The 8,358-nt window shown below is 44.9% G+C and overlaps 1 long non-coding RNA gene across 1 annotated transcript; it reads right to left on the minus strand.

Moving 5' to 3' along the window:
- Positions 1-333: 333 nt before the first annotated feature.
- LOC107077890 (uncharacterized) lies at positions 334-8,131 on the minus strand. The gene is made up of 2 exons (XR_001478868.2): positions 8,025-8,131; positions 334-543 (listed from the first exon to the last, which is right to left on the minus strand). It is a non-coding gene; the product is annotated as an uncharacterized lncRNA (long non-coding RNA).
- Positions 8,132-8,358: the final 227 nt, after the last annotated feature.

Genomic DNA, 8,358 nt, shown 5'->3' on the forward strand with positions numbered 1-8,358 from the left:
ACATGTGATTAGCTCTCCCTACACACACACTGTAGCTCACAGCCCGAGCCCTAATATCGTGCCAACACTGATTAAGAATGATACAGCGCATCCTCATTGTCAAACACTATTCAGCCAACACAAACCTGAGTTAGAGGAGTACTTGTCATAGAGGAATGTGTCTTTGATTTCTATTACGCCTTTCCAGTAATTGCTGTCATCACTGGCAGGTTATTATTACAGCTGAATAGAGTTTCAGTAATTACTTTTCGCATAGATTCCAATGCCATTGAGATTGAAGAATATTCTGACAATCTGAATAGTTTGGGCATTTAAAAAAAAAACTCGGGGTAAAAAATAGAATTTGTTCTTTTCATTTTCTATTTATCTATTTTTACATTTTCTGTTTTCTTCAGATTTTCTCATTATTTCCTGCCGGACAGCCAAGCACTGTGCCCATTCCTCTGTTGAAGACAGGGAATTAGCCTGCTGCTAGAGTTCTGATTTGTGATTTGTGATGCTGGGCTTTGCTGAGGGTTTCTTGATCCAAGGTATTTCCAGGAGCTGTGTAGAGAGAAAAATGAGAAGAAGCATTTAGAGCACGTGTGCACTCTCTTTGTAAGCTCAGTATTTAATTTAATAGCAATTTAATTTTTATTATATCAGAATACGTGTAGGTCAAAAATATACATACAGATTTGACAGCCTGCTACAGAAAACCCTACAAGCTACTGCTGAAGCCAGTGGGTGTGTGTGCATATGCATACATTAAAAAATGTGAATTTCTAGGTCTGAAAATCAAAATCTGTGCAGTTCATACTGTTTGCTTGCATTATGTAATTGCTCTGGCAACGTTACTAATTTTAGTCATGCCAACAAGGCGCCCTTGAATTTTGAGTTTGAATCTGAATTTGAAAAGGATTCTAAGCATAAATTATATTTCCCAGAGCAGACATTTAGTCATGTTTCTTCAACAGGAATGGGGCGCAGAAAGAGCGAAATTGTGCCACAGTCGGTCTTGAGCTGTGTTATACTGTATGTACACTTCTGGAAAGGAGACACCTGTAAAGTAGTTGCTTTTACTTCATTACAGAGGCTATCTGGGTGCTAATAAACGTCTTGTTGGGGAAAGAGGAAAGGTATGTATTGTTTATTACTGATCATGGAATAAAAGTAGTCAGTGCAAGAAAATCAATAATAAATAATCAGCGCCACACGTACTGTACAGGTGTCTTCTATTGTATTTCTAAAGGAAATTTACAGTATCTTCTAGACTCTTCTAGTAATCCAAACCCATCCATTTAGGGTACTTTTCATTTTTCTCACTATTTTATCATTTGTTGTGAAGCCTGTTTACAAGAGGATCTGATGGCTGGAATATCTTCTGCAAAGATGGCTTCCTGCATTTCATTTTAATTCGTGTTGGCTGATGGAAATTTTACTTTTTTTTTTTTGCCAGCAGAACATACTGACTGCTGGTGTGGGTAAGCTAAAGTCAAGCTAGCTAACACGTTTACTCTCTAATTGGGGGGAGCGCGCGGCTATGGAAATGCCTTTATTAGATCAAACAGTGTAGGTGTTTTCAGAATTGAAAGAGAACAATTTAGATGTTATAGTATAAGGTGACAAAAAAAGGAGAGACTCGTAATCCTACACCAGGAGAGACGGAGCTCGCTGCAGCATCGCCAGCGCACAGACAGCGAGGGTGAGACACCACAGCTGCCAGGAAGAGACGAGTTCAATTCCAGTTTGCTGTCGGATTTAAGATGGTATTTGTTTAAATGAAAAAGTTAACTTAGCTCGGATTAGGAGGCTAAAAATTTTAATATCTCTAAATGTCAAGCGCAGGATTCCAGAAAAGAAAGTTTAGCTCCTATCACATCGCTTGAATATTTACAGAAGACGATTAGACTTGGTGAAGAAGAGGGGGGAAATGATTTTTTTTTTTAAAAAAGCGCCCCTGCGTGCAGAATGTGCGTACCTCTCTTACTGCAGAAAACTAATGAGGGGCGCTTATTAAAAATGAGTTTTCGTCAGATTTGCGGGGGAAAAAAAACTGCAGGACGGGCAAAGGCCGCCTAAGCACGACGCAGCTTCAGGTTATCTTGCAGATGAAACTGGCGACTGCTCCGTGTGGGGATCCCCTGCGCTTCTGAAGATCCGGAGCAATGCGGCAGGGCACTCGGACAGGGCAAAGCACCATCGTGACTTCCTCCAGCTACCCAGCAGGTGACGTTACCACTGGCCATTAACAGGTAGCCTACCGCCCTCCCCCTGGAGCACACGAAGAGAGAACTAAAAGCGGCCCGTCCCTTCACGTGGCTCACACACACACACGTCACTCACCGTTTTGGTAATAACCCTTTGTAAATAAAAATAAGCAAAGAAAAATAAGCAACAACAACAACAACAACAAATACTAAATCAATGGGATTAATGATCTTCTGAAACCGAAGGAAAAGCAGAAGAATAATATAATGAACCTACGTCTGAATGCAATCCCCTTTAATGGTATTCAACAACCGAACAGAGAGCGACTCAATAATGTAACAATCGAAATTAAGGCGCTTTTACTAAAAGTGCGATGCATGAAAATCCAGGGTCACCCAGAGTGTAAAGGAGAACCCCAAGACGGCTGGGTGGGTGGGGGGAGGGGGTAGAATTAGGACCGCCCTCTAGTGGCCCTGCTGCAACACTGACACTCTAATTTCTCATCAGATAAACAGGTTTTGAAACGGTCACTGAGGCACAATGCAAATCTCTGTGGAAGTGTCAGTAGATTGACAGCAGCGCACGTGGCTGTCGGAAATCCTCACTGGCTGTGCTTTGACCTCCATCTTTGAAAGACCAGTGCTGCCCCCCCAAAGGAAGGCCAAGCATATTGATATGCTATCATTGGGGCACATGTACAGACTGGGAGAGATGGCATCCGGGACTGAAATCAGGAGGCACGTCTTTACACAAAGGGTTGTAGGGGTCTGTAACAAACCACCCACACCTGATGTTGAAGCAGCGACTCCTAACGGCATGAGTGAAGTGGGCCACGTGTCCTCTTCTTGTTTGTAATCTTTCTTATGCTCTTACTTTCCCCTCGTTCTGTTTTTACTCCCATCACAGTGCTGTTTTGGCACAGCACGGTTCAAGGAAATTTGAGATCTGACTTTTTTTTCACAGCAGTGTTTGTACTGACCCTAACCTAGCCCTCACTTTAAAAAATCACACCTTATGAGCACTGCGTGCCAAAACTCGCTTTAATAACCTTCTACAAAACCTCAGCCGTGGATAAACTGATGCCTAATGGGATAGCTCTCAAGCCTTCGTGCGTACAGGTGACTCCAAAGTGAGAGCCAATGTCCTGGCTTTCAAAGTCCCTGAACAACAGGCAGAGACAGAGAAATGGCAGAGGAGGGAGAAGGGTCAGAGGCCCCCGGACATTACATGGGGAAGGGGAGAAATGTCCTGATGTGGAGAGAGCAAGATGTTTTTCATTGTGCACTAGTGGGGCTCTCAGGCCTGTCCTTCATCTGCTCACAGGCTGTCTCTCTGGCCTGTGCTTAGTGTGTCAGTCCGATACCTCGAGATCTGTGTGGCTGTTGGCTAGCAGTGATCAGGGCGGTTTACTAGAGTAGGGGTGGAACCCCGGCATACTGGCCAAATTTCCCATTGGCCCTTACCAATCATGGCCTCCTAATAATCCTATATGAATTGGCTACATTACTCTGCTCTCCTCCCCACTGATAGCTGATATGTGGTGAGCGTACTGGCGCACTATGGCTGCCGTCGCATAATCCAGGTGGGGCTGCACATTGGTGGTGGTGGAGGGGAGTCCCCCTTACCTGTAAAGCGCTTTGAGTGGAGAGTCCAGGAAAGCACTATATAAGTGTAAACAATTATTATTATAATTATAATAATTAACATCCTGAAACAGAAGGGCTGCGGGCATCCCAGCTCCCGACAACTCACTGAGAATCCCAGCACGGAATGACAGTCCCAGATACTAGACTCCTATTCCACAGCAGCTGAAGCCGTTCCAGCTTTTACCTGCTGCTGGCTTTTACACACAATCCCACACCTGGTGCTAGATAATTGCTACCTTGTCTTGTGTAATTATGCGCCGGCAGATGTAAAGTTCGCACGTTTGCTTCTCTGCCTCTCTAGTTAAAAGGTCATGAGAGCCTGCTGCTTGTAAATGTGAAACAGATCAGACCTGCTATGCAATGGGATTCTAGCCTTCTTGCAGAAAGCAGCGCCTGAGTTCTTCACACAGTGCTGCTTCCTCCAGACCATCTTTCCATTTAATATTTCAGATCTCGGTTTTATATAGTGTTTGTCTAGGGCTGGTGATCTTCAGCCAGAAATCCACAAATAGGAATAACTTAAGCAGAGTTTTTTTTTTTCCTGAGATAAAACCGATGAAGGAAAAAAAAATGGGGTGAAGATTTCTTTTCGGCATGCCGGGGATATTTATGGAGCCCTGGGTGCTGTTAAAACATCTGTAACACACATGGATTCTGCAGATTGCTTATTACAAGGAGCACCACGTCATTTGCTTTGCAATAATATAGTTATCATTGGTCAAACAGAACAAAAGGGCAATAACGCATTCAGAGAATAATAAATCCAGTTATTTTCCAGATAGGTAGACAGCTTCTTTTTTCTTTTTAATAAAACCATTCATGAGTCAACACCAATCTACCTTTGTATGGGAATAACAGCTTTTTTTTCTCCCTCTCTCTCACCAGCACTTTAGAATTATAGACTTATTGTAATACCTATGCAAAGTGTATTGCCTTTTATGAGTCCTGGGCATGTGGCACAAAGGTAAATTTAGCTCTTTCAATGGGTTGAAAAGAAGCAATCTTTTACATGACAAATCCAACATTACCATGTGTAAACCTCATTTATAATGCAATAGCACGCCGTTTCCAGCTCATTAACTGATGGAAACCCACGTGCAAATTTCAGGGGGGGACTGCAGATTCACAGATTCGCATCTATAGGAAAGTACAGCAACCCACCCCCGCCTCCTCCCTAACACACACACACACCCTTACACCTCTCAGCTGCTTCAGAGTAATTCAGAAAATGGTTCAAGGCTGAACATCCATCCATTTGCTAATCTCTTTATCCAACACAAGGTCACGGGGGAGCTGGAGCCTATCCCAGCCAGCAACGGGTACAAGACACAGACACAGCACACACTCCAACCAGGCCCAGTGTACCCAGAGGACAGTTCACTTCCCAGTAGGTCTTTGGACCCCGGGACGAAATCAGAGCTCCCAGTGAAAACCCTCGCAAACACTGGGAGAACATGCAAACTCCACACAGACAGCATAATAATAATTAATAATAATTCCTTGCACTTTTCTGGACACTCCACTCAAAGCACTTTACAGATAATGGGGTCTCCCCCTCCACCAATGTGCAGCCCCATCTGGGTGATGCGACAGCGGCCATAGTGCACCAGTATACTCACCACACACCAGCTCTCAGTGGGGAGCAGAACAGAGTGATGAAACAAATTCAGAGATGGGGATTATTAGGAGGCCATGATTGGTAAGGGCCAAAGGGAAATTTGGCCAGGACAACCAGGGTTACACCCCTACTCTTTTAGAAAAAAATGCCCTTGGATTTTCAATGTCCACAGAAAGTCAGGATGTCAATTTTACTTGTAAGTCTCATCCAAAGGACGGCGCCTGTTTACAGCATGGTGTCCCCGTCACTATACTGGGGCATTAGGACCCACACAGATCACAGGGTGAGCGCCCCCTGCTGGCCACACTAACACTTCCAGCAGCAGCCTTAGCTTTCTCAGGAGTCTCCCATCCAGGTACTGGCCAGGCTCACACCTGCTGAGCTCCAGTGGGCTGCCGGTGATTGCCAGCATTGTTTCAGTGCTAAACACTGTGCTGCCCCTTTGAACCAGAACAGTTGAATATCAATTTTAATAATCAGCTCACAGTAGCCCAGAGAACTGAAGAGATGTGTTCATTGAACTATTAAAATGATTATGGTCTATTGTTAAGATTCAGTATTATTAGTCATATATTTATGATACTACAGCCAATGTTTATTCAATATAATAAAAATAACAATTTAACAATAATACACTGAGCAGAAATTGAGATTTGAAATCTTGAAATCATTAAACATGTTTTATAACTTTTGTTACTGTCAGCAATGAAAACAACAATTACTGGAAACAGAAATTAAGTGGAAAATATTATTTTTTTCTCTCTTCTTTGGCATGGGTGATGGGGACTGCCTTTCAGAGTGTAGGTCACCAGTCAGTACAATAATACCGGCCGCTGACACACTGTTCTGAGGCTTTTTTCATGTTTTCAGATTCAATTCATTTCTATAGTTTTCTGTTTCCCATGTGCATTTTCCCTTTTTTGGGCTTTTTATTATTAAAATAAACCGTGAGGTTAAAACAGCTGCGCTTAATGTGCTTTTTGAAATGCCTGATTGCTCAGAATACCCATACTGTAGATCCCCTTGCCTCTCGCTCAACTCTTGTGCTCTCTTAGGGTGACTCTGTCATCTTCCCTGATTCCTCAACGACACCATGTGTACAAGGACTACCTGGACAGCCACAGAGTCTGTGAGCTTTCCTTCACACCGAGGTCACAACTGAGCACAGACGTTGCTAATTAGACTTTTTTCTTGATCAATGTCGAGGGCTAAAGAGATGAAACCCATTAACTGTTATTTAAGCAAACGATTAATTCAATTAAGCGTTCAATGAAGTGATGGAGCTCACTAGATTTTTATTGAACACGTCAGCTTAAATAAATGTTCCAAAACCTGTAGTCACCCAGAACAAGGTTGGAAAGCCCCAATCTATACTGTGTACACAGTACAAAACCGCACACATCCATGCCAAAACCATAAGGACTGCGCTGTCCCGTTGGTTTCACTCAGTGTTCTTCCTCATGTATTCAAATCTCATGTAGGACACTGTGTACACGTTTGGTCACCGCATTATAAAAGACACATTGCTGCTGTGAAATCAGTCCAGAGATGAGTGATCAGACGAATTCCAGGGCTCAAAGGAATGTTTCACACTGACAGGCTGGAAGAACTGAACTTTTTTTATTGCCGCACAGAGAAGCCTGCTTGTGAGGGGACCTTGCACAAGTATTCAAAACCCCTCCAAAGCCCTGACAGAGTCAACACCACGGACGTTCCTCAGAGTGAACAGTGAAGCACAAACCACATGACACAGGTACAGGAAACTACAGGGAGGAGACGCTGCTTTACACAGAGGGGTGTGGGAGTCTGGCACAAGCTGCCCCACGGTGTCGCTGAAGTTGATACCCTGGCTTCCTGTAAGAAATCACCCCCTCTGATTGGGTAGCTACTATCTACCAATCAGTTTGCAAGCATTCTGAAGCTTGTGACTTCCTCGTCTCAAAACCTGACGGAAAACGCGCCGAGTCGCAGGGGCTCTGGCTGGCCGTGTGACAGCAGGGCTGCCGCGGTGATCATGCACCCGAGCGTCAGCTTCCTGAGCAGCCCAGGCTGAGAGTGAGAAGGACGGTCCCGGTCCATGCTCCCACACAGCCTGCTGCCCCAAGTCGAAGAGAACCCCCCCCACCCCCCCACCATCACCTATTGTGCTCCGGTACAAGGAAGGCTGCATTTTGGGATGGGCTGCCCCCCCTCCAAAAAAAAGCAGGAGTCACAGCAAATTCCACTAAATCTTCGCCTCTAGGTGCAGTCTCCTCTTCTCCAGTTAGAAGATTACCTGCAGCTCAGGAAAATCTCATAAAGGAGGCCTCCTCACACAGAGCCGGCTCTCTGATTAAGGTCTGCAGCCAGTCTATACTCTGTGCCAGATAAGACCAGATGAAAGGGAACTCGGGGAATTATGTCTCTTTCCCTCGTTCCGCCTTTTTTTTTTCCCCTCCAGGAATTCCATTTTCCCCCCGGAACAAGTCAAGGGTTCCGCCAGCCTCAGACTGTGGCTCAGTCCCACCCGGCTGGGCGGAGGGAGTGGAGGGGGAGGGCGGAGGGACGGCTTCTTAAAAAAAAAGACTTACCACGCCGTAATGAACCAGCTGTGCGCAGTCCAGGCCAGCCAGGGCATGCGTCACCCTCCACACTCCTGCCGCTGGTGAACCTGACAAAGGAAGGATCCGGTCGGAGCTCTCCCTGCGGGTGAAAACGACGTAGAACAGGCACAGATTAGGCAGACGAGGAGAGGAAACGAAAAGCACAACACACATATGACCATTTTTTTGGGTAAAAGTCTAGTTCACGGTAAGTCAAAGCCAAATGGTGCTGCCTGTGATTCCCCTGTCAGGGTTCGTGTTATCTTACCTAAGATTATTGGTGATTTCCTCTGTAAAAATCAGTAAAATCTCCCACCCCCCC

Source organism: Lepisosteus oculatus, chromosome 8 (assembly GCF_040954835.1).
Source record: "Lepisosteus oculatus isolate fLepOcu1 chromosome 8, fLepOcu1.hap2, whole genome shotgun sequence".
NCBI classification, from domain to species: domain Eukaryota; kingdom Metazoa; phylum Chordata; class Actinopteri; order Semionotiformes; family Lepisosteidae; genus Lepisosteus; species Lepisosteus oculatus.